This window comes from Mustela lutreola, chromosome 2, assembly GCF_030435805.1.
Source record: "Mustela lutreola isolate mMusLut2 chromosome 2, mMusLut2.pri, whole genome shotgun sequence".
Classification (NCBI taxonomy): Eukaryota; Metazoa; Chordata; class Mammalia; order Carnivora; family Mustelidae; genus Mustela; species Mustela lutreola.
Genome location: NC_081291.1, coordinates 183,763,504 through 183,790,279, shown reverse-complemented (window position 1 = coordinate 183,790,279; position 26,776 = coordinate 183,763,504). Strand labels below are relative to the sequence as shown.

At 36.2% G+C, this 26,776-nt stretch overlaps 1 long non-coding RNA gene across 2 annotated transcripts; it reads left to right on the top strand.

The window, feature by feature from the left end:
* The first annotated feature begins 955 nt into the window (after positions 1-955).
* Positions 956-23,692, top strand: LOC131825948 (uncharacterized). 2 transcript variants are annotated; one of them, XR_009351374.1, is made up of 5 exons: positions 956-1,121; positions 5,643-5,771; positions 19,931-20,100; positions 20,513-20,581; positions 23,561-23,692. It is a non-coding gene; the product is annotated as an uncharacterized LOC131825948 (long non-coding RNA). The 2 variants fall into 2 exon arrangements; XR_009351373.1 differs by lacking the exon at positions 23,561-23,692 and having other exon boundaries at positions 19,931-20,852.
* Positions 23,693-26,776: the final 3,084 nt, after the last annotated feature.

Here is a 26,776-nt window from a genome sequence, read left to right as displayed (position 1 = left end):
CCCTAAGGACCTTTGGAAAGATCACTTGAGTCACAATGATAATCTGATGAACATACTCATGCAAAATATTTTACTGTGTATTTAGGGAAATTTCTTCATGGTCGATTCCCAAGTATTTAGTTTCTCCTTGACATACAGAAGTATGTTGAGACTCCAAAAGGCTATGCTTATTGGGTTTGCAGGGAGGATACATATGAGAGGGAGGATATGCAGGGTTTGCAGCAAAGATACAAGTTATAAGTTCCACTCCCCCTTGTTGGCTTTAGGAGGTCGGCTAAATTTGTTATTTTAGGAAGGGAAATCTGTTAATGGTGAGAGAGATAATTGGAGTAACAGAGGGCAGGAAAACTAGCTAGTCCCTATAGAAACATAAGAGTGTAGAAATAATTCACTGGGATAGTTGTAGGCAGGATTGACAGTAGAAATGAAAGTGCTCTCAGGTCCAGATTGATATAAGCATTTCTACAAATTTAAATATAATTGTAGCACATCAAAATTAATTGAGTGTGGATTAAAGGACACGGAAGCAAAATATTAATTTTTGACATTTAAATGAATATTCCCCATAATAAGCCTTTAGGCAAAATATCTGATATCTGTGCCTCAGTATCCTTATTAATAATATACCAATTTTGTACTTATAAACTATTTGTAATAGTCCCTGCCTTATAGTTCTTGTTAGTTACATACTCATAGCATCACTTTTATACACACACACACACACACACACACACATATATATATATTTTTTTTAATATAGTGCCAGGCTAAATAAATACTGACTGTGGATGTTATGGTTGTTGTTGTTATCATTGCAAAATAATGCTTTCTTTTGAACACAGTAGGAAGTCAGAAGGGTGAATACTAATAATTAACTTTTGTCAAGTTAAAAGTTATGACCTCCATCTGGTCATTTGGAAATAAGTAAATGCCTTTGGTCATAAAGAAGCTTGGGTAAATATGAACAGATGAAAACACATGTGTCTGAATTCCTAAAACAGCTTGGAGACATAGGGCTTCTGATAATGTAGCAGCAACAACAGCAGCAGCATTTCCTGAAAGAAGAGGACTGTATTGTGCCTGGTAGGCTAAATTGCTCTGTGGAGAGCAAGGTATTTCCAGTAAGTAAACCCAAAATGTATATCTCTCCTCATTCTTCATTCCTCTGTCTCATTATGGCTGTTTTGTTTTTGCTTTGTTCTTTTTCTCTTACACACACACACACACACACACACCTTATACCTACAGCAAAATTTCCACCACATCAAAAAACTGCAATTAATCCCAAGGCAGCACTCTCAAGCTGTATGACTATAAGCAATCTGTAGGCATTCTCATTCAGAAGGGTCATTTAGAGTTCTAAAATGCAATAATGTTAAGCAGTAGCTGTTCTGCATTACTCCTATGAGTCAAGGCTTACCATTACAAGGTAATTATAATAAAATCTCACACTGCCTTCAATCATTGTTTGCCATGTACCATGGAAATAATAAATAGCATCGGGTGTTTACAAATACTATTCTTTCTAAAATGACTCATTGGGTCAATGTTTTTAGACCACAAAAACGACCACAAAAAATAACTCTTTTAACTGCGGTCCAAATATGAATGACTTATGACAACAGTCGCTGATGGCATTGACACTGTCCGTGCAACCCATGATAATTACTTTTGTACCCATGTATGTATATGATTTTGTATTTACGTGACTTGAATACAAAAAGACCCCCCACATTCTTCAGCTACAGTGGGAAATGAGGAATATAGAAGACGCAATTTGTTGGTTCAAACTATCTTTTGAAATAATTCATTCAGATTTTATTGACCCCAGATATTATCTAATTTTCTCTCCATACCTCCAACTTGGGTTTTCCTTTGGAATTTTCAATGAGACTGTATTATTAAAATGTGGCTTTAAGTTTCTTATCCTACAGGGTGAGGCAATGAATGGCATTAGTATAACAGATTAAGCGAGGCATGCCTTGTAAAAGCAAATTGCTAACCTTTCATGTATACATCTGCACTCTGTGTGCTACAATGCTCCCTAGATATTAAAAAACAGTGAATCAAACTGGGCCGTGCCTTGCAAGAGAAAAGATCAATGGTTTTAGCAGGTTCCCATAGACAGCCAAAGAACCTCACTCAATGAATTTTTATTTGAAGCTCTTAAATATCAATAAGAAATGTATCCAAAGGTGAAAGCATATCAACCAACAAAAACTTTAAACAATACTGACATCTAGGAGTCTCCTTTATATCCTGCATAGAATTGTATCCTGCATGTTATGATAGGATTGCAAAGAAAATGTAAATGTTTAAGAATTTATTGTTAAAACAAATGATGCTAATATCTTTTTTTTGGTTGTTACACAGAGTACCTCACCAGCACCACAAACACCACTGCCCCTCACCCCGAAAAGAAACTTTCTAAAAGCAATGATTAAAAATTTTTCAAACATTTTTTAGGTAGCAAATAATAGATATATTGTACGTTATAATTTTTAAAAGGAACTTGGAAATCTTTTTTAATTCAACCTTCTGGATTGTATCATTTTATTTGAAAATACTCATTTCATGATACCACATTCTTCTGAGAACAGACAATCTTAAGTTTTCTAATTCTTTATTGCAAAAGTGGAAATTTCTATAAGGCTGTTGGATCCCAGTCTTTAAATATTAAATATTTTACTTTCCTATTTCAGATGTTAATGATTGCTTTCATAGAATGAATATAATGTTTTTATTAACAGCTTGAAATTATGTGATTGTTTCAAAGGCTATTACATCATATCACAATTTTTATATCTCTATAAAATCTTTTAATAGTCAATTCAACCACCATTATGATGAAACATACTGTATTTGCTACATTAAATCAACCTCTAAAAGACTTAGGGGGTCATTTTCCCCTCTTGAATGCTTCTACCTAGTATTTATTACTATTACCAGTGCATATGGAAGAAGGTCTCAATCCCTTAGGGTTTAATTCCATGAGAGAAAAAGGGAACACCTGACGGTGTATACATTATCACTGAGTTATATTTCTTGAGTAGCTGCAGAGAATAAACTAGAAAGGATCAGCAGGCAGAGCTGGAAAAATCTGGCCAGGATTTGGCCAGGAACACACAGGAATACCTCACACTCTACACGGGTAAAAGTTTAACCAAGTGTTATAACGGGAAGTAAAGAACTGCATTCTAAATTTTTTATTTTTTATAAACATAACTGCATTCTAAAATGAACTTTATCCATTTGTCTGTTGAAGGGTATCTCGCCTCTTTCCACAATTTGGCGACTGTGGACATTGCTGCTATGAACATTGGGGTACAGAGGCCGTTCTTTTCACTACATCTGTATCTTTGGGATATTTACCCAGTAGTGCAATTGCTGGTCATAGGGTGGGGAATGGGTGAGCCTGGTGGTGGGTATTATGGAGGGCACGCATTGCATGGAGCATTGGGTGTGGTGCATAAACAGTGAATCTTGGAACACTGAAAAAAATAAAATTAAATTAAGATGTTAAAATAAATAAATAAAATGAGCTTTGACAGGAGGAGCTGTGTGACTTTGAAAAGATTATTTAATTTCTCTGGGCATTTCCCCCTGACTTAAAAAGTTTTGGATGTTGGGTGACATGACAAGTAAAGTGCTTTGATGTATTTTATTATAGCCCCCAATCTGAAAAATGTTTCCCAAGAAACATACCTTAAAAAACAAAGTTTCCATTTAAATATTTCTTCTTTCCTTGTCTCTCAGTCTTTTGTGATAAAACAATGTTGTGAAACAATAATCAGCATACTTTCCACTCCACAACATTGCTCTTCCTCTCCTATTTTTACTAAAAGACTCCTTATACCCCTGGAAAGTTAATCATTTACTATAGTCACAGGGGGACATTTTGATGACAGAGAAATCTGATAGACTGGGTCAAAGTATAACATTTGAAAGAATACTTGCAGAACATTTTAAAAAATTTATTTACACATTTACATGTATATGCATTTACGTATGTATGCATGTATTTTTGCATCGCAGAAGAAATACAAACACAAAAAACAACTCTGTGTTTCTAAAGCAAAAAAAAGCAGGACAGTTGGATGTTGAGGGACTTTTGTCTAACCACATCCCTTAATTGCTACAGAACCCTATATACATTTGTGGCAATCCAAGCATGTGGAGACTTTGGTTGAATTTGACCCTCTGGTACCTGAGAGCAGAGGAGCCAGGCAGAGGTTTCCATATTGCTTAGACAGAGGAGCCGTAAAGGAATCCTAGCTACATGGTTGCCAAGGGCTGCAGGATGGGTTAACCTTCCAGGGTGATAGAATAAATCTGCGTATCCTAGGAATACTGATGTTCTTGACACTGACCAGACCCTCTCAGTTCCACACCTTCCATGACAGGAAACTACTGTGGAAGTAGTTTGAGAGCCCAGCTCAGGGAGAAAAGAGTGTGAGGGAAAACATCCCCATGTTCTGCATATAATTTGCCTGATCCCATGTCTGGTACATAGCAGGTCCTCATTAAATAGTTAATCATTATTGGTTAGCAAGATTTATTATTAATATTACTCAGAAACTAAATACTGAATGTATGCATTGCTATTTACATATCTTAGTTGATTTCATTTTATTAAAAATAAAGCCTCATTGGAGGAAAACACTATATTTACCCACAAATACATATTTTACTCATTTTTTCAGGTACTTGATACTGGCTACAAAAAATCAAATATAAAATATAGGTGCTATAGAAATACATTTCTAGGTATTTCTTCTATGAATTATGTAGAAATACAACTCTATAGATTACAGACTTGAAAACACTAAAATAATTTGCTAAGCCTGAAATGCTAAAGTGCACAGCAATAATGGTGAGAATGACACCATAAATTAATTTTATGAATTGAATCACTTATTCTTTGGAAAAAAAAAAAAAACAACTCTTAGAGATTGTAATGATTGCCAAGTGAAAACAGAATGGAGGTTGAAATAAACTGATTATATTTTAGAATTTTTTTTCCTTTGCTCAACACAGCAATAGCTCTTTCAGATACTGTTACAAAAAATGGCTGACGACAACATGAAAAGACGAGCCAGAAAATAGATTTGGGAAACATGGGTCTTTTGCCCTTTCTCAAAATACAGACATAACTGACACGTCAAGAGTGAGGCTGACAGTGATGGTATAGGATCTGACAGCTCCAGCACGCTGGCTCATCAGCCTGCTGCCGCCAAGCCCAATATGGCAGGATTCCACCATATAAACATATCTGTTATCTGGAAGTTAGAAGAACTGCTTTCTGCCTTCATGTGATTGGAATTTATTATTATTAAACTGAAGTATTAGTTACCACTTAATCTCCAACTTCAAGGCCGTATACAAACCCTCACTTTCCCAATTGGGAAGAATGTGCTTACAATATCATCTCCCTTGGAATGCACTCAGTCAGAATATAAAAGACCATGGGCAAGGGGGACGGTATTTCAGTAGCACTTCTGAGATCTGTCACTTTTCCTCATGTGTTTGAAAATCAAGTTTTAGATTCTAATTTTCTGGCTCACTCAGATGATTTGCTCTGGTGATGTCAGCACTTTGTGGCACTTGATGCCAAGTGTTGTTTATGCCTTTCTGTCCTCCAGGGACTCGTAAATCCATCTTGTATCCACCAGCTGTCAGAGGAGAAGAAAAGCGCTGGTCACTGATCTCGTCATGATCAACATCGGTCTCAGCACCTTGGCTTCTAGCTTGGCCTGGAAGGAAATGAATTGGTAATACAAATGTGAATCCAGGATTTCCTTTCTGTCTTTACCATCAGTGGATCTTCTTTTCTCCTGACATTCTTTACATCATATTAGACAGGTGTTGCACAAAGTTGAAAACATATCTCTATTAAAGAGTTTTGTGTGTTTGTGTTAAATAGGGCTATTGAAAATTTTATTACAGTTTTCTAGGTCCCTTCAGGTGGCGTTTTTCCCCCTTTGAATTCTTTCATTTTCCTTAACAGACTGAATATAAAGGGAGAAGGCCCTGCACAAAGTGATATGAATGGCAGTAAGACTGAGCGTTCTCTGTTCAAATGGCCCCATTAAATCCGCCATTGCCCCCTTGATGGGCCGTGATGGTTCATTTCTCTCAGCAAAGCATACTACCAGTGTTGATGTCATGTTCAATAATCTTGGGCTACTGCTCCAGGAGGAAAAAAAACAAAAAACAAAAAACAAAAAAACGTATATATCTTTTCCAAACAGTGAATGTTGAGCTTCAAACCTTCAAATTATTTTCAGTTTTTTCATTTTCAGAATGAGTAGACACAGATACTCATTTTCTCTTTCTTAACGTTTTTTATTGATATACTTGGCTGTTCATTTTACTTTAGATAAGAAATTCTGTTCTGAAAGCTGTAGAGATAAGATTTCTCTGTTTACTCACAGCCCAGGTGCACAAATAAGCATTCTTCCAGAAGGGCCCCTTATCTTTAATACCAATTCAAGAAATAAATTGTTTAAAAGCAAGCCCTTCAACATAGTCATCACTTCAACTTAGTTTGAAGCCAGTGGCCAATCTTACCACCTGAACAATTTGTTGACCTTAGAAATTCATTGTTGTGAAACTCACTCTTTTCAACTTTACTTTGTCTTGATGTCATAAAGCTTTATATTTTAGCTTTATGACAAAAATCCCTAATATTTTAAGATTATGTTTATCCATAACCTGCTAGGAGAAGTAGCTTAATAAAATGGACTTCCCATGACTTTGAACTCAAATTGACCTGAGCTCCAACACTACTGCTAACACCTCATAGCTTTGTGCTTTTTGGCAAGATATTTAAATTCTGTATCCCTTTGTTCATTCATCTTAAAAAAGAAAGTAATACTAACTTAACCTTGCAGGGTTTTGTAAGAAGCAAAGGCATTAATTTATTTATAAAGTATTTGGAATAGGTCCTTGTATATAAACAAGGCCCAACATGTATTAACTCTACCTTTTATTCATGCAAATTGTCCAGCACTTTCACTTAGAAGGAAGCCCTGCTCCTTAGGGGGGAAAAAAAAAGTTATGCAAGTAAAATGAACATCTACGGCATCCTTTAAGGAAAAGAAATGCAGAGATTTGGTTTTGTGGAGAAAGGTGAAGTAGACATAAATTGGAAGGAAATATTAGGACATATTAATTTTTTTTCTTTATTATAGATTTTATCAGGTCTCTTTGGGCTAGCTGACAGTACTATCTCCTTCATCTCTTTTGTCTGTACTACATTAGAGAGCCTTTAACCCCAACTCCCAGATGAGCCAGAGTTGATGTGACTATTTTTCTGCCCTAGAAATGGCCCTGCCAGATTCCTTTCTTAACCCGTTAATCCAGTATCATCACTCAGTAAGATCTATGATCAATAATTCTGACATTTACTCACTGCTCAATGACATAGCTTAGAACTAGTTTTCTTCTCAAAGTACGATCAGTGGTTTCAGTGGTGTCTAGTTAAGAAAACGTCTTCCTTAAATTTTCTCCTATTCCTTCCAATACTTCCTATAACAAATCAAGGCTACTCTCCCAGGGTCCATGCTGGTTTACCAACACAATAACTGCTCTTTGGTATACAGCAAAATTATAAATTGGTTTTCATGCCTATGTTCTTATCTACCTTTCATCTCTAGTTGTACTAGCTCCAATCCTAGGGATCAAAGAGACGATTATCTCAAGAGTATTATATGTTTTCTAATTCTTGTTGTATTGGTAGTTTTCACGAGGCATTGCTCCACATTTCCTCCTTTTCACCTTGGAGTTTAGGGTGAAAAGGATCATTTGAAGACACTGTTTCTCCAAGGAATATTCTTAAAAGAGTGAACAAGTTTGACCTCACGGTAGTGTAAATAAGAACTCTGTTCTAGTCGTTTCTGGCTGGCCTCCATCTGGTGTCTTTGGAACCTCTCTTTGAGTTTTTTCTCTAATGGGATGCTATCCTAACCTTGCAGTGACGATCGTTTGAGGAGCAGAATTCTCTCTAAAGTGATATAAAAAGCAATCTGAATGCAGAGTTTCCTTGCTTTTTTTCACATCTGATTCAAAAAAGGTTAAAGACTCTCCCTCAGCAGGAACCTTAGCGACTCCTCAGTATTCATATTTGTGGCTGAAAGTTCCCGGATCTACCATTTTGAGTCAGAAAAAAACAACCCACAGTGTAGCCCTCCAAAGCACTTAATATCTGGCATACTTTTCCTGGGTTCCTCATTGATGCTTTCTTATTGACCTTTCTTATTTCCTCCAATTTAGAATCAGTTAATCTGTTACTCCAGGGAGGTATGAATTTCCATATTCTGGTTGATTTATATGGATTTCCTGTAAACCGAAGACTGCAGGATGAAATCAATCACCATGATGCCTACAGCAGGGGCTCAGCATAAGATGTGCGAAACACCTGACGTTTTCCATTCTTATTAGGAGTCAGATGAGAGTATGCTATTTTCATGATGCTTCCTGTGCTGTAAAGTTTATTTGGAGATCCTCACACTGGTAAGAGAATAGATACAGGACAGTTTGTAGCTGATATTTTATGATGGTGATAAAGGAATATCTGAAGGCTTTATCTGGCCCTTTTAAGAACTATTGAGCTTACAAGTCTTCTCTGGGTAGGGACATGAATTAGTATCCCAGAATCTAAGAAATTCCGAGTTACATGTTGTGAGAAGAATGTTTAATTTCATTTTTTATTTGGGTTATTTTTCTTACAGGTCTTTTGAATGTGGGAAATACTATGTATATCTTCAGTTACCAAAAATAATAGAAGCAACCATGGCCAAGATAAGACTCTTTTTAGAAAGCATAAAACATTACTTTGATGGCAACACCTGATGTTAAAAGTTTATGAACAACTTGCTAGATGACAAAGAGAGCAAAGAGAAAAGAAATCCTAGGAAAGGTTTCTTCTTTGTAGAGGTTTCTACTTTGTAGTGGAACTTTCAGGTTTTTAGTGTCCAGATTCCCATTTGTCATGAAAATTTAAAATTAAACCTCTTCAATGTGCACATTTTAATTTAATGTGAGGGAATGTAATTTATTATTTGGCACAGATTTATTGTTGTAAAAAGCTCCCACTGATGTCATGGTGAATTCTGTGCATGAAATGAAGGCAAACAAATGATTCATTTTTCATGAATATTAACAATCACTGTTACATTCTCCTCACACAGCAGTATAAGGTTCTTTACCAAAATACTCAGCTGTTCTTAGCTTATATTTCTTTCACTAAATCCATATGGTAGAGAAAAGTTTTATGAGAAGTAATGGCATTACCACAGAATAGTAGTACAAGGTAGAAAGTTGCCAAGTTATTTTAATTGCAAGAGACCCAGGAATTCCCGTGGCCAAGTGATGGTATAATGACCGGATAACCATGTAAATAGAGTTACCTTGTAACCTATGATGTATTTAAATTATTTTAATAGATAGATTGCTCTGAAGTCTCTATTGTTGTGATAGTATGAAAGAACTCTTGTTTTCACATATAACTGTATCATAGAAATAGGACTCACTCTTTATGAATTAACTCTTCCTTCACCCAGCAAATACTTAATGAGTGGTTATTATGTGCCAGAAACTGTGCTGGGCATTTGAGGTACAGCAATAAACCAGATTGACAATGTCACCAATATGTCACAGAGCTTATATTCTAGTGGAAAACACTAGTAATAAACCGACACAAATGGAATAACTATAGAGTTTAAATATTAAGAGTGCTATAAATTCCACATATGAGAGACTGACTTATTTATTATTTCTGTTTTTGTAATAAAAAATCTAGTTGAATGCTAAACCTAAAATAAGATGCAATATAATATAATAAGGACTTTAAAAAAACAGTAATTAATGTTCTTGATTTTGTTTCATTTAACACATATACACCCATTTTAGTCTACTTTGTTTTTCTCTGTGGCTGTCTCAGGTCAACATTCTGATAAGAAATGCTGAGTGAATTTATCTCCACTGAGCTATGTAACTTGTGAAACACATGCTTGTTTTTGTGTTCTAGGGCCATCCTAACAAATTGCCACAAACTAGGTGGCTTATTACAACTAAAATGTATTCTGTCACGTTTCTGGATGCCAGAAGCCAAAACCAGAGAGAATCAGTTCCATGCCTCTCTTCTAGCTTCTGGTGACTGTGGGCAACCCTTGATGTTTTCTGGCTTATGGATGCATCATTCTAATTCCCACCTCCACGTGTCTTCATTTGCCCTTTCCCTCTGTGTCTCTATATCTCAAACCTCTCTTTACTTTCTCTTCTAAAAACAACATTCATTGGGCTTATGGATCCATCTTAAGTCAAGATAATGTCATCTTGAGATCCTTACTTTACACATGCAAAGGTTAAATTTGGTCAAATTCTGAGTGGACATATTTTGGGGTGGACACCACTTGATCCACACTTGTAAATTAGCATTTTACTCATTCTCGAGCTTGGAAACAAGTATCATTAGGTTAATAAATCACTTTTCCCTTTCCCATTTTAAAATCTAAACTTGTAGCCATGGGATGATGAGCAAGTTACTTGTCCTCTCTGAGTCATGTACGCCTCATATAAAGTTGTGGACAGATCCAAGAGGCAAAAAGTAGGTAAGGATGTAGTTGAACTCAACAGCACCATGAATCAGCTGGACCTACTTGACATTTATAGGATACTCCATCCAATAACAGCAGAATACACATTCTTCTCAAGGCCATACAGACCATTCATCAAGGCAGACCACATCCTGGGCCACACAACACATCCGAACAAATAGAAAATAATAGAAATCATGCAAACTGTTCTCAGACCATAATAAAACTAGAAATCAATAAAAGAGTGATAGTTGGAGAAATTCCAAAATACCTGTATATTAAAAACTTACTTCTACATTACATGGGATCAAAAAAGTTTCAAAAGAAATTTTAAAATATTTTTAACTAAATGAAAAGGAAAGTACAATTTAAACTCTGTAGGATCAAGGATTAGAGGGAAATATATAGTATTGAATGTATATATTAAAAGAGAAGAATGATGTAGAATCAATAACCTAAACATCCACTTTGGGAAACCAGAAAAAGGAAAACAAATTTACTCCAAAGTAAAGTAAAGAAAATTAAAAAAAAAAAAAAATAGGCAAGGAATCAATAAAATTTCAAACAGAAAATTAATAGAAAAGGAAAAATTATGTGAAAACTACCTTTGGTAAGCCAGATTTCAGTGTCTTTTTAAAAATAAAACTAGAAAACATGGAATAAACTCGCAAATAAAAACAGGCATCTAATGTTGAAAATTACAGGGAATGTTGATAGTCTCATACGTTTTTAAAGGTGAACTCAAACAGCATTTCAGTACAAAAATATTGTCCAGAATATAGTAGCTGTCTATTAAGATATTCACTAGTTCCCCCCACCCCAAGATATTTATTTATTTATTTATTTGACAGACAGAGAGAGAGAGAGAGATCAAGCAGACAGAGAGTGGAGTGAGGGGGTGGGGTAGCATGCTCCCTGCTGAGCAGAGAGCTGGATGCAGGGCTCAATCCCAGGACCCTGAGATCCCAGGACCCTGAGATCATGACCTGAGCCGAAGGCAGAGGCTTAACTCACTGAGCCACCCAGGCGCCCCAAGATATTCACTGGCTTTAACTGTGTGATTCACTATTTGTAAGCATGCTTTATAAACAATAAGTGAATATTTTCATTATGATCTTCGGGTTATAAATAGCTGCTGTCTTAGGCATATGGTCTTATACAAACTTACATATTTTCATGAAACAAATGTACCAAATTTTAAGAAGTAGGCAGGAAGAACTATGTCTAGAAGAGCAATCATTTTAGATAATCACAATTCACTAACAGCTACATTCATCAATTTTTTAGTCTTGGAACACTTGTAGATATATTTACTAGTACGAACAAAACTATTGCATTTAGGCTTAATATACTGATAACAGACATGAAAAACTTGATTTTAAAATAATCAGAATATCAAATACAAACAGGAAAAGAGAGAGAGAGAAAGACAGATTATATGACATGTTTTCATATAAATAAAAATTAGTGACAATATAGTCTGCAGTGGAGTAAGGTGGTAGCAGTCAGGCAGACTTATAAAGAAGTAAGTTGTAAATATTTGGTTAACTCTTCACTAAGTTAACTTACTCTTATCCAATAGGAGTTAAATAAGAGTCCAACTAGGACTCAGTTTACTTGTTCTGTTCTCATTTTCTGTTCAAGTCATCCACAGCATTTCTGTTAAACTCTGGTGCATCCATTTGAAATACAGTTATGGTATTTTTTAAGAAAGCAATTGAAAACTGATCCTTTTCATTTTGGAAATAGATTAAACAGTGAGGAAAGCTGATAGGTGAACCAGATTACTGAGTATATTCACTTTTCTATTTTAATCATACTCAGGCAATATGAATAAAAATTTCTATCTGCACAACATGAAAACTATAAATTCAAATATATTCCATTGAGTAAACCAGAAAAAAAATGTTACAAAATAAAATGGAATTAAGGTATAAGTATTCATTATGAGAAAACAAAAAATGAAAATGGTACAGTACTTGAAAACAATGCAGAGTAACAGCCATTTGTAGACCAGCTTTGTAAATGTTGCCCAATATATGTTTCAGTAATATTTACCAGTATCTCTACATTTCCATCTAATGGTACAAATATCTCATGAGCTGTTGCATGGAAAAGATTCTGAGATGGTGATTAAGAGAGCAGGGGTTTTATTAGGGAGTGCTCTTGGCCCTGACTCCTTTAGAAATAAATGAAGTGAATTAGACAAAGGAGACGGGGTAAACCAGTCTCAATGAAAGTGGTCACCAAACCACCTGGATCTGGGATAACCCTTCATACTTGTGCTGACTTGTACGGAGAGAGCTGTATCTTCACAGCCCTCAAGGGTCACCAGAGATGTGGCTGCCCCAGAAGACAGGCAGGACTTTGGGCAACACACCTGACTCAGCTGGCTCAACCACGAAACTGGGCAGATGGGGGAGAACTCATTATGTGTTGGCAGTTCCAGTGGCTTCATCCTGAAGGGGAACCTGGGGGATGTCTGGTCCTTACCTCACTAGGAACTATTTCTTCTATAAATTCGGGGAACAGTTAGCTCAGGGCTCCAGCTCAAGATGAAGAAGACTGGGGAGAAAGACTATAAGCACTGCTGCTGCCTTCAGTATGGCAACCACAAATGTCCCTTTTGCTTTCCTCCTCTACTATCCAATCTATATTCTCTTCAACATCAAGTAGCATTTTTGTTAGTGTCAGGGGCATCATGCATAGCCTAATCCCTGAGAAGTTTAAGCCTATATTCCTCATACATTTATCTAGAGGGGGTTGTAGCCCTTGTCCATTCACTATGAAAACTGATCAAGGTAGTATCAAGAAAACCCATGTATAACATCTGGAAATTAAATATATTCCTTCTTTTTTTTTTTTTTTTTTTTTTTTTTGCTTTTTAGAGATTCTTTAAAATTATTTTTTTTAATTTTTTATTTTTTAGAAACATATATTTTTAGCCCCAGGGGTACAGGTCACTTCACAGCACTCACCAAAGCACATACCCTCCCCAATGTCCATAATCCCACCCCCTTCTCCCAACCCCCCTCCCCCCAGCAACCCTCAGTTTTTTTTGTGAGATTAAGAGTCACTTATGGTTTGTCTCCCTCCCAATTCCATCTTGTTTCATTGATTCTTCTTCTACCCACTTAAGCCCCCATGTTGCATCACTACTTCCTCATATCAGGAAATATATTCCTTCTTGCCTCTATTACATAACAATGGAACCACTGTAGAGTCCTGATGATCAGATTCAATTAACTCTCCCAAAATGATGACTCTCCTTCTTGCCTTCTTTCTTCTCCTGACCCTATGCGTTGGTCATGCACCCTTAGATTACCATCCCATACATATTCATGCTGAGTAGGTCACAGTTCCTTTGAGACATTGTCTATTTTTTTCCTTACAGGGCCCTGCCTGCCTCTAGCTGCATTATTTCCCAACTTAACTCCAGTGGCCAAGAGGGGAATTGGGGACAGATCTTGAGGATGGGGCTCATGTTAACGTGTATGAGGGAGGACTCTCCACTAATTTCAAGCAAGGAGGAGACTGATATCTCCAAACACGGAGTGAGTCATGACTTCAGCTTTGAGGGTTCAGGGGAATTTGGGCACTCAACGTTTACAGGTCAAATTAATCCAGATGCCCCCATCCTATGTGACAAGACAGACTTGTTTCCTCATTTTTGGATTTAGCATAACATAACTGATTAGATTGATAGTAAAACTATCTTTGGAGCTCTGTTACTCCTATGAATAAGTTCTGGAGCTAGCCTCCAGCTTTCTCTGATAATAGCTACAAGAGGTGAAAGCCTTTTATATGTTAAAAAAAAAAAATCCCCTAGCTTTCACACTTGTCTTTCAAATGTCAATTAATTACTACTCCGAACTTTTCCATCTCTCTTCCTAAGGCAATAATGCTTAACACCTCACCCAATTAGAGGCACTTTATAGCTACCTTTTGTTCTTTATTTCTCACATACCTAATATATGGAACCAGGGTTATATATATAATTGAACCTTGGGTTCAATTCCTTTGGAAAGAAATGAAGCCGACTTAGCAGAGGGAGAAGAGACGTGATGCAGTCTCAATGGACGTGGCTGCCAAACCTTTTGGAGTCACAACCAGACAAGAAGTAGGCAACCCAGCTTCAAAAGCTCATCTCCAGTCTGTTTTCTCGGATAGCTTTCAGCGCCACTTATCTCTGGGTGGGTTCCCCAGGAAGCAGACTCTGGGATGGAAAATCCCATGCAAGGAATGCTCTTGAGATTAACTCCACAGAAAGAGAAGCAAAGAAAGCAGAGTTGGTGAGGGGAAAATAGTTGAGATCTGATACAATCTCAGTAGAGACTTTAGTTGACCATATGTGGAAAACTAAGCTGGGATGGTTTTTCAGAATTGTCCTAAATTTAAAGAAAATGGGTCAGTTCTTTTTCAATCTCTCTCAGGTCAAGATTAGGAACAATACAGGGCATCCTGCATGGGAGCATACCTTTGGGTCACATGGTTGTCATCACTTATGGCAATCCCCAAAAGAGGCTGAAAGCTGAGGTCTATAGACAGGAGGTACAGAATGAATTATTCATTCTTGCAGGAGAATCTGGCTGGTGTTGTCACAGTGTCCATCAAACTGTGGTATGACATTGTTACTCAGTTTTAAGGCAACACAACCTCAGAAAATCCTCAAAGATTTATTAAAAATAAGAAATTCATGGGACACCTAGTGACTCAGTCAGTTAAGTGTCTGCTTACAGCTCAGGATGTGACCCCGGAGTCCTGGGATCAGAGCCCTGCATTGGGCTTCCTGCTCAGTGAAGAGTCAGCTTCTCACTCTCCTGCTTCCCCTGACTGAGCTCGCTCTCTCTCTCTCTGCCAAATAAATAAAATCTTAAAAAACAAAAAAGAAATTCATGACAAATATTTTCTTTCTGTCCATGTAAAGTCATTTGGTTTCTGGTTGTGGTTAGCCAAAGGAGGACTCAGGTAGGGGTTCAAAAGAGAGCAAAAATAAGTTCTTTCTATTAATTCTCTTAGTTCTCTCCTTTATTTATTTATTTCTTAAGATTTTATTTATTTATTTGACAGAGAGAGAGATCACAAGTAGGCAGAGAGTCAGGCAGAGAGGGGGAAGCAGGCTCCCTGCTCAGCAGGGCTCAGGATGCAGGATGCAGGGCTCGATCCCAGGACCCTGAGATTAGGACCTGAGCCAAAGGCAGAGGCTTAACCCACTGAGACAGGTGCCCCTTATTTCCCTCCTTTTAGGGCAAGTCACTGATCTTTGTAAGGCAACCAACTCTAATGATTCTTTCTCTTTCTTGATTGAAGTGACTTTCCTGCCAGACACGCAATCCAAGCAGGGTTGATGTCTGCTCCTACACTGCTAGTTCTTGCCCTATACTTGTCTTTCTTAATCCCACCCTAGTAATAAGTCCATCTGCAAATAATCTCTTCTCAAGTTATTCTATCTTGAGTGTATCTTTGTTTCTCACTGGGACCCTGATTTACACAAACATCTTTCTTAAAATTATCAGTGGTCTGTAAACTCCCTTAGGGCCACATCTGTGCCTGTTTTGTCTTTGTGTCTCTAAGGTGTTCTAAGTGTTCTGTGGGCATGCAGTAATTGAATTAATTTAGCCAGTCTTTTTGAACATATGCATAGGATTTTTATTTATGGCAATACTCATATCATTTGAAGTTCTGATTATTTCCTATTTGTCAAACTTGGAAAGAAAATCTTAAGTGTGGCAACATTTCCTGCATATTTCGGTTGTAAATAAAATATTGAATTCTCACTTATTTGGGCCTTATTAGGGAATGCAGAGACCACTTAACTGGATCATGAGAAGCTAGGGTTACTCAAGATAGTCCATTATTTACATGACCTGATAGTTTGCTTGGTTTCTTGAGGCCTTGTTTCTTCATGTATGTAAAAGCTGAGTGGGATAAGATATCACAGCATTCTTTGTAGCTCTAGTCTTTTTTAGTTCTCTGATGAAGAAAGCTATAAAATGAGCATGTTGCTTTGAATTTTTATTTTAAATGCTTTTTACTTCTGAGTCACTGAATTTTTTACAGATAACATTCTAGGTTATTGATTATCATTTCCTATCTTTTAATGGATGGGAAGAAAATGAGGAATAGACAATGTCATTGAGATTTTTGGCAAAGATAACAACGTAAGGTTTATAAATACTGCATTTGTACTTTGGTGAAGTGGCTATTGCTCAAAGTTAATGGTTTTGGCAGCCCTGGATGGCCCAATGTTGATTGACTGACATAAAGGTCAACTGCTTAATTTATGATCTGTCCTTCCAGAATAAAGACGCTGATGGTGACCTGCTGGCAAAAGAAGCTGCCATTGAGACTGTTGATACAATAGTGATGACAGTTTAAAAAGAATCTATTCACCTTCTTTTGATCCCTGCCTCTTGTGATCAATGATACTCAAGCCAGGTCAAGATTAGGAACAGACACTTCTGTGGCTGTAGAACAAATTCAGACCAAGTCACTACTAAGCATTATTAACTTCATCTGCATTCTGAACTAGCCAGATATAGACAATTACTACTCCCTGGACTACAGACAAGTTTAGGATAGCATTTTCTGTTCATTCTAAACCACTCAAATAAGAATCCAATCACACTATAAATTGAAAATCACTTAAAATTTCAAACTCAAAAGATGATTTAATTTTTTTCATATGATAAGGGCATCACAAATCAACCCCTAACCCTACACTGCTTTGGATATTCTCATTGAAACTGGTGATAGTAACATGAAAATTGGTAATTGTAGATCAATAAGTCAAATTCTTTGAATTTCCTGAGGATATGAACACAGAATTTAAATTATAGTTCCTTAGTCTAGACACAAATGCCATTTTGAGCCCAATAATTTGTTGTTTCAGATAGGTTGTCCTGTGCATTTTAGAATATGAAGTAACACCCTTGGCTTCTACCCACTAGATGCTAGTAACAACCTCCCTCAGTTGTGATGACAAAAAAATATTATCAAATATCCCCTTGGGGGAAAAATTGCCACAAGTTAGAAACCACTGATACAATTAATAAATGTTTTAAATTTTATTTTGTTACCAAGCAGTGAGTATTGGAATTTCAAAAATGAATAGGATGGTGCACTCTCCTCCCAAGAACCTTATAATCTGTTCAAAAAAAGAAAAAAACGGCGCCTGGGTGGCTCAGTGGCTTAAGGATCTGCCTTTGGCTCAGGTCATGATCCCGGGGTCCTGGGATCGAGTCCCCGCTCAGCAAGGATCCTGTTCCTTCCTCTTTCTGCTCTCCGCACACTCATGCTCTCTCACACTCTCTATCTCTCTAATGTAAATAATTTTTTTAAAAGACCGATAAATACTACCATTGAGGTATGTAGAAAGCATTTTTTTTAACTTCCTAGGCTTTTAGAAATGTTTAATTCAATAAAAATTCAGTAATAATGTGTGTGACAATGAATTTTCTATTAATTGATAAAGCTACTCTTTGTAGTCTTGCCTGAAGGAAAATGTGGAGCCTAGAAATGTCAGGAAGAAGTGAGGGAAATAAGACCAAGATGAAAATAAGATTAGAATGGAAAAAAAATAAAAATTGTGGCCCAAACCTTGACATTCTGGTGCAGAATAACACAAGAGTTAAATTTAAAGATGGAAATTAGTATTTCTGGGGCTCCTGGCTGGCCCAGTTTGTTAAATATCTGCTTGGTCTCAGGGTGCTGGGATCCAATCCTGAGTCTTCCCTGCTCAGCTGGGAGCCTGCTTCTCCCTCTCTCTCTGCCCCTCTCCTTGCTTGTGCTTTTTCTCTCTCTCTCACATTCTCAAATAAATAAATAAAATCCTTTTTTTTTTAAAGATTTTTTTAATTTATCTATTTGACAGGGAGAGAGATCACAAGTACGTAGAGAGACAGGCAGAGAGAGAGGGGGAAGCAGCCTCTCCGCCGAGGAGAGAGCCTGATGTGGGGCTTTATTCTTAGGACCCTGAGATCACGACCTGAGCTGAAGGCAGAGGCTTCACCCACTGAGCCACCCACGCACCCAATAAAATCTTTAAAAAAAAAAAGAAAATTGATATTTCTGCCAGAATTCCATCATATTTAAATTCCAGATCTTTGAAGTCAGATATTACACCAATTGTAACATGTATGTCTGTAATTTGGATGAAACAACACGTGGCACTAAGATTCTATGACACTAACCTCTCATGGTGGCTCACTCACTTGAGATCACAGGGCAGGTTTGCTATCTTATCTTTCCTGCTGCATGTTCAAACTCCAAATGAAATGTGAAAATACAGTGACATTTCCCTGAAACTCAAATAAATTAGAAGGTGAACTCCAGCAGGGAAACATAACACTGTACCAAGGTTGCTGTCACATACCAACTAGATAGAAAGGGATTTTATATAAAAGTCATGCTTGAAAGGCAATAGACAAAAATGTAGCATAACAAGACCAGGCTTAGTGAACTTTTCAGAATAAAAATCTTTTTTTTTTTTTTTAAGATTATTTATTTATTTATTTGACAGACAGAGATCACAAGTAGGCAGAGAGGCAGGCAGAGAGAGAGGAGGAAGCAGGCTCCCTGCTGAGCAGAGAGCCCGATGTGGGACTCGATCCCAGGACCCTGAGATCATGACCTGAGTGGAAGGCAGCGGCCTAACCCACTGAGCCACCCAGGTGTCCCCAGAATAAAAATCTTAAAGGAACATACAATACAATTCTCAGTTGTGAGAGTCAAATTGAATTTGTACTTGTTATCTGGTGAGCAATGTTACTTAATTAAACCATCTGGAGACATGACCAAAAAAACCACAAACATGCAATTTTACAATAGAAATGAATGAAACCCATAACAGGTCTCTAAGGTGAGGAGTCATCAGAATAACTCAACAGCAGTCCTGAGTTTTGAATGGCACTGTGAGAAGTCCAGGAGAGTGGGCATTTATTTTTAGCTTAGAAATTCACATTAGCAGTAGCAACTAAATACTCAGATCAAATACTGCGTATAAATGTTTCCAGAGATGCAGAGATATATACTACATATAAAATTTAATTATTTATCTTGAATGTAAACTATGTAGGTGGTTTTAAAAAGGAATTTCAGGAAAATACAATCTTATCTCTTGCTGGGCAACAAAAATTATTTAAACCCTAAACAAAGATTTTAAATATATTACTAAAATTTATGGTGAAGGGTGGTTGCTTAAATGTGAACCAAGCTGATACAGAGAATCGCTTATTATGCCAACTAAAATTAATGTAGGTCTTAGAACCAGCTAGGAATGAAGACAACAATTGCCCAGGGGACTGTAAGAATATTTTTTTTTCCTTTTCTAGAATGAAAGCAGAAGACAACTACATAAACTGCACCTGGAAAAACCACCAAATTTGTCTGCTTGTTCAGACTGTTTTACAAATGGAGGCAAATACTGCCCATCACCAGCTAAGAGCAAGGAGGACACAACATGGACTGCCGAAATAATAAGTGATCAAGGAGTCCTCCTGGGGTGGGGTCATTTTGTTCCCAACAAACAGGGTTTGTAATACTTGCAAAGCTCTCTCCAAGATGATTCAAATATGAATTAGAAGCAAATATGCTCAATTTGTTCACAACTGAGTGCAGAAGATTAATGCGGAAACAATGAACTAAAATAGACTCAAAATGTAAAAAAATAATAGCTCAAATAAGCTTATTTGAAAAGTGAACAGGAGCAAAAAAGGAGAAGTTGTTGTTTCTTAGCTATGCCAAGCTTGAGAAAATTTTATGTATGTCCATCTTCACAAAGTGAATTAGAGTAGCCCTTACTTATTCACTTCTTATTTTATGTTCTTATAAAACTTTGATAGCACTCTGCAAGTATAGAAGTGATTACATGAGAGCCATTCTGGGAAGAGGTCAGTTTCTATTTTCCCTTTCAGTTATTTGGACCAAACCTGAGGTTTTCTTTGAAGTTGGTGGTATTCTAATCAGCAACTCAGAAATGTAAGGTAAAATCTCCAACGTGTCCAAGACGTTTCTTTTTCTTTCTTTCTTTCTTTTTTTTTGAATCATTCCATTAGAAAGATAACAACTACGAGCAATTTTCAAGTACATTACATCAAAAGGCTTAAAACAATATATATTTTTTAATATGTTCAGTTAGCCAACATATAGTACATCATTAGTTTTTATGTAATGTTCAATGATTCATTAGTTGTGTATAAGACCCAGTGCTCATCACAACATGTGTCCTCCTTAATACAATATTTTTAACCATAAAATGCCACTTACCAATACAAAATAAATCTATATGCTATGTCTTTCTTCTGTATGTTTCCATGCATTCAACTTACATTTAAATGTTTATGTATGTGTGGGAATGAGTAATCAGTAGACATGTGTTTAATGACATACAGGTTGCAGGTTTTTGGTGATGGAAACAAATTTTTCTGTCTATACTCTCCATTATACTTAATTTAAACCTAAAATGACTACTCAAGTAATACATGTATTCATATTCTTCTTTTTTTTAAGATTTTATTTATTTATTGGACAAACAGAGATTACAAGTAGGCAGAGAGGCAGGCAGAGAGGAGGAAGCAGGCTCCCCAATGAGCAGAGAGTCCGATGTGGGGCTGCATTCCAGGACCCTGGGATCATGACCTGAACCAAAGGCAGAGGGTTTAACCCACTGAGACACCTCGGTGCCCCAATGTATTTATATTCTAATTTATAACATATCTCTACCAATATGTTATTTTTATAATGTTTAGCTTCTACATATGAATTACATTTTTTTCAAAACAGGTTCTTAGAAAAATTAAGCTGACCATTTAACTGAACTAAATCAGTAGCTATTCAAATAATTTATCTGGATTTTTTGAATGGTGAAAGCATTGATTACTTGAACTATTATTATAGCTCCTAGAAGGGACTTTTAAAAGTTCTGCCTAGGAAATACATAATATGAACTTCATCAGTTTGATTAATAAAATTTCAGAAAATCACTTCATATTTTTTATACACACAAAGCTCAAAATACATATTTTTTTTTATCATTTAAAGCAGTCTAACATGTCAAGATGGCCTTAGAGAATCAAATCAAGAAAATAATATTAGAAGTTTATGGGAGCCTCAAGGGAAAATAAAAAGTGAGCATAATGGCAGATTTTAATAAATGATTAAGTTATTGGTATATAAAATTACACTGAGTTTCATATTCTGCCTCTCCACATGTGAGTACAGTGTATTTTGTATAATTATAAGTTATCCACACCATGTTTAAAAAGTACAATAAAAATTCTAAAATATTTTGCCATATAATGGCCTTTCCAATCATGATCACTAACAAACAGATGAGACTGGTATTAAACTTACCCCAGTAAGACCAAGTTTCCTAAGAGGATTATAAAAGGATTGACATTCTTTTAAAAGATTGTACTTTTTTTTTCCATTTCATTTACTAAAGTGAAGTCTTTTTAACATGCTTGATTGTGGCAGTTCAGCTAAATAGATTGTCCATTGAACAGTTACAAAATGAAATATTCGCAAAGCTGATCGGGTCTTTAGACCAAACCCATTTGTAAAAATCAATTCTGGCACGGGGAAATATGTATGTTATATTTTATCACCATGAAAAACTGCTGTTGGAAAATAGTAATCATGTATCCAGGGAACAATTTATAAAAACCACATCTTAAACAATGGTGTCATTACAACAATCATCCATAAACAAAAGAAACATAAATGATAGTCATTTTAAATACACTGAAAGTGGAATTATATGGTAGAATAACATTGTATTCATGTTTATTTTAATTCATTTTATGGTATTCAAAAAATAGATACAACTTAGCAGGTGCTGAATAATAAGCAGAGAAAATGAACGTTTCTATTAGATGCACCTGGGTATTCACAGCTTAGAAAACAATAACCCAAAGAAATTCAATCACTACAGATTGTATGCAGTGAGATTCCACTACTCTTCTTCGGAATATTTCACTATTTCACGTTCTGCCATCTCTTTTCGAGTTAAATAGGATGCCATTTTTAGTCTTTATAATGTGATCTATCATGTGAATATGCATTAAGAGTATTTTAAAGGTGTCACCTGGTAGAATAATTCTCGAGCTCTCTATTAAATATATAAACGGACATTGCAAAGAAAATTATGCCTTTCATGAGGGCTGATGCCAAAATGCTCTACAGACACAAGTTATTTCCTGGGCCTAACAAAATAAGGTTTTCTAGAAATTTTGGCCTAACAAAAACCCTAGAAGTTTAGGTATAGTTCTCAGATTTTTCCACATGAAAGTAAACGTCCAAATAACTTCCCATTTTCCCACAGACAGCATGGAATTCACTTAGGATTTGAACTGAGGGATAAAGTGGAAATATCATTCTTAATCATGATGTTGTATGCTACAAATACCCGCTATCAGACATTTGCAGACATCCTCCTCTTAAAAGTAATATGATTATGAAGCATCTTGCTGACATTCCCCAAGTATTAGAGGATAAACATAGGTTCACTCTTTAAAAAAACAAAAACGGGGCACCTGGGTGGCTAAGTGGTAAAGCCCCTGCCTTCAGCTCAGGTCATGATCCCAGGGTCCTGGGATCGAGCCCCACATCGGGCTCTCTCTCTGCTCGGGAGAGACTGCTTCCCTTCCTCTCTCTGCCTGCCTCTCTGCCTACTTGTGATCTCCATCTGTCAAATAAATAAATAAAATCTTAAAAAAAAATAAAATAACAAAAACAAAATTATATTTTTGAGAAAGCAAGAGAGAGGAAGAGCAAAACTGGAAGTTAGAGGAAGGGAGAGGCGAGAAAGAGACTCCCTACTGAGCCGGGAGCTCTATGCAGGGCTCAATTCCAGGACCTGGAGATGGTGACCTGAGCCAAAGGAAGACACATAACTGACTGAGCCACACAGATGCTTCGGGTTCATTCTGTTTTTATGATTGTTGATTTTCTCTTCTGGACAGAAAGAGTTGTGAGGATCTCAGAGATATCTGAGGATGCTGAAACGACCAAAGAAGACTGTTTTGGTGATATAACTACTTTTATTTAACACTGAATGAAGTAGGCAGTCTCCACCTTCAAGAGAACTGAATGATGGGGAGGTGAGGAGAGAAGGCAGGTTGTTTTATAGGATTAAAGAATAGGAAGAGAAAAATAGAAATATCTGATGTGTTGGGTTACATATCTGGCCTTATTTGAAGTACACTGGGATAGGAGGATCACCCATGTTACTTGGTGACCACGGATGGGTTACCTAGACAGTATGACTTCTCAGTCGCTAGACCATTTATAAGAACATGAAATCTAAGAGTTAAATTGCATTTTGCTGAGATAGTTTCCCAGGATCAGTGGTGTTCAGCCTACCACATCAAAGTTAAAATGAGATCAATTGACACTTCAAACAAACTTTATTTAACATGTCATGAAGGAGCAGTTTCCTGCTCAAAGAATGGCCTGCTTCAAGAAGTGTTAAATAAAGTTTGTATCACCCAGATTGTCTTCTTTAGTCATTTTAACAAGGGCTAATTTTTTTTTTTCTTGGCAAAAAGTTTCAGTTGACTATGGGAGAGAGAAGAATAAAAAGAGAAGGAAGAGCAAACAAGGAAGAAGGACCCCCACCCATGCTAAATCACAGAATCTGAAACCGGTCTAGTATGGCTCTTCCTGTGTTGGGTATATGCACTGAAGTTCTAAACTTCCTTATAGGTTAGGTTTGAGCTGAATGGGGAGTTGTTCCCTGATTTAAAAGAGACCTAGAGGGCGCCTGGGTGGCTCAGTGGGTTAAGCCGCTGCCTTCGGCTCAGGTCATGATCTCAGGGTCCTGGGATCGAGTCCCGCATCAGGCTCTCTGCTCAGCGGGGAGCCTGCTTCCCCCTCCCTCTCTCTCTGCCTGCCTCTCCATCTACTTGTGATTTTTCTCTGTCAAATAAATAAACAAAATATTAAAAAATAAATAAATAAAAGAGACCTAGAAAGTATTAAAGAAGTCTCTTCAAGATAGCTCCAAGTTCATACCCCACTCCATTCAGATGCCTGAAATATAGGAAAATAAATTACTCAAGCTATCCTCATCTGGTTATCCATGTAAATGCAGAGGAGTTCACGAAGAATCTATTCATTCTATTTCTGATAAGTAGTTTTAAATAAAATTGTCCTCAGTTCAGAGGAGAGACAAAAATATTATTCACATGAGTTTCAAATAGTTATTCTAGAGAGACATGAACCAAAGAAAGGAATGTGGCACCCAAAAGATACACGGGGAATACAATGAATGAACAGAGACAGGGGACACATGTAGAAAACAAATGCGTGCTGTGCTAAGTCAAGTAGAGCATGGGGTTTATGAAAACAAGAGGTTAGTGATGAGATAATCAGTAAGAAGGTGAGGTCATAGGAGATCTAGTAGCAGTTAGAAAACAAAGTGAGGAGAACCATACTATTGCAGTAATAACGGGTACTTTAAAAACAGGAAGGGGGGATTTCTAACAACAGAGTATCTAGCTGGAAATTATTACATTAGAGTGAAGAAAGGAAAGACAAAGCAGGGAAATAGGTTGTGGGTAAATGCTACATTTTGAGAATAGAACCATATGGAAAATTGGAGCCTCCCTGATGCAGAAAGCAGAACAAATAGAATAGGGGAAAAATTAAAGATAAATACTTTCTGAAATGAGAAAATAGCTAAATTTACACATTGACAAGGTTCACTTTGTTCCCAGAAAAGTTAATAGAGAACATTCAAAACCAAAACATATCCTGTTGAAATTATTAAATTATGGGGATAAAAAAAAAAAGTCATGCCAAAGGCATTTGGGCAAAAGAAACAACTCACCTATAAAGAAAAAAATAAAAAATAAAAATCAGGAGTGCCTCAGACTTCCTTAAGACAATCATGGATTGGAGTCAAGTCTATGATGTTTCTAAGGAAAAGCAGAGGGAACTTAGTTCCTAGTCAAGTCACCATTGATGTGTAAAAAAGCCAAAGAGATGTGCTTAGATTGTCTGGGATTTTGGAGACATATTACCTCCTAGCGAATCTGTGTATAATTTGTAGAACTAAGATACCAGTCAAAATAATGAAATTTGGATCTGGCAACTATTGTAAGTAAAGAAAATAGAAATGCATAACTGGGATAATCGTACCAGTTAAAAGGGAAACTCTGCTTTTGGTCTTCTTCTTCTTCTTTTTTTTTTTTTTTTTTTTAAATAAACTAGCAGTCTGTTATATACAAGTCACATGTTTCAAGTAGAGCACCTAAAAAAAAAAAAACGTAAATGAACAGGCAAGGATACATAGCAAGTTCAAACATAAATCAGGTGATAATATAATGATGAAAAAGTGATATTCAAAAAATGTATTAATTGGACCCAAAAGTGCAATTTCATAAGAGATAATGCCTAAAAAATATAATAACATATAACATGTTGTTAAATACCTATGAAGTTATAATAACCCACTTTAATATCTTCTGAGTTAGAAAAGAACTTTGTGATTTCTGGCTTTTATTGCATTATCATATTTCTGTTGAACTTCCCTTTATGTAATATAAAGATAGATATATCCTTAGTAAAAAGATATATATGTAACTGTCATGAATATGTCCCAAAATATATAGTATTGAGTTTTCTTTTTAATTTTGGAAATACAAAGAAAATTTGTCAGCTATATAAGAATAGATGTACAGAGACTATAATATATAACATGATTTTTATATATTCTATATATATATATTATATATCTATAGATATTCTATATATATAAAATAATGCATTTCTGTCAGTTCTTGGGACAAACACAAAAAGAAGTAAGGATTTGAATGACAATTAATATAGTTGATCTAAAAGAAATATAGCGATCCACTTGCGACCAGCAGAGAATACACCTCTCGAGAACCCATGAAATATATATTAAGTAGGTTTAGTTTGAAATTGGCAGGATAGAAAAATAATCTGCTATTCAGAAGTGGTTAATAAATATAGAACTGATGTCTTGCCTATATGTTGCCTAAACAACTCTTCTAAAAGAAAGCCCTCATTTGTCTCCTTCATGTTCGTAATTATTTCACTCCTTTATCAGATTAATGCCTTCAAAAATAAAAAAAAAAAAAAATAGGACATTCATATCTGGCCTTTTAGACTTGGTTTGTGTGACTGTATAAAATGAAGCATTTAAAAAGGAG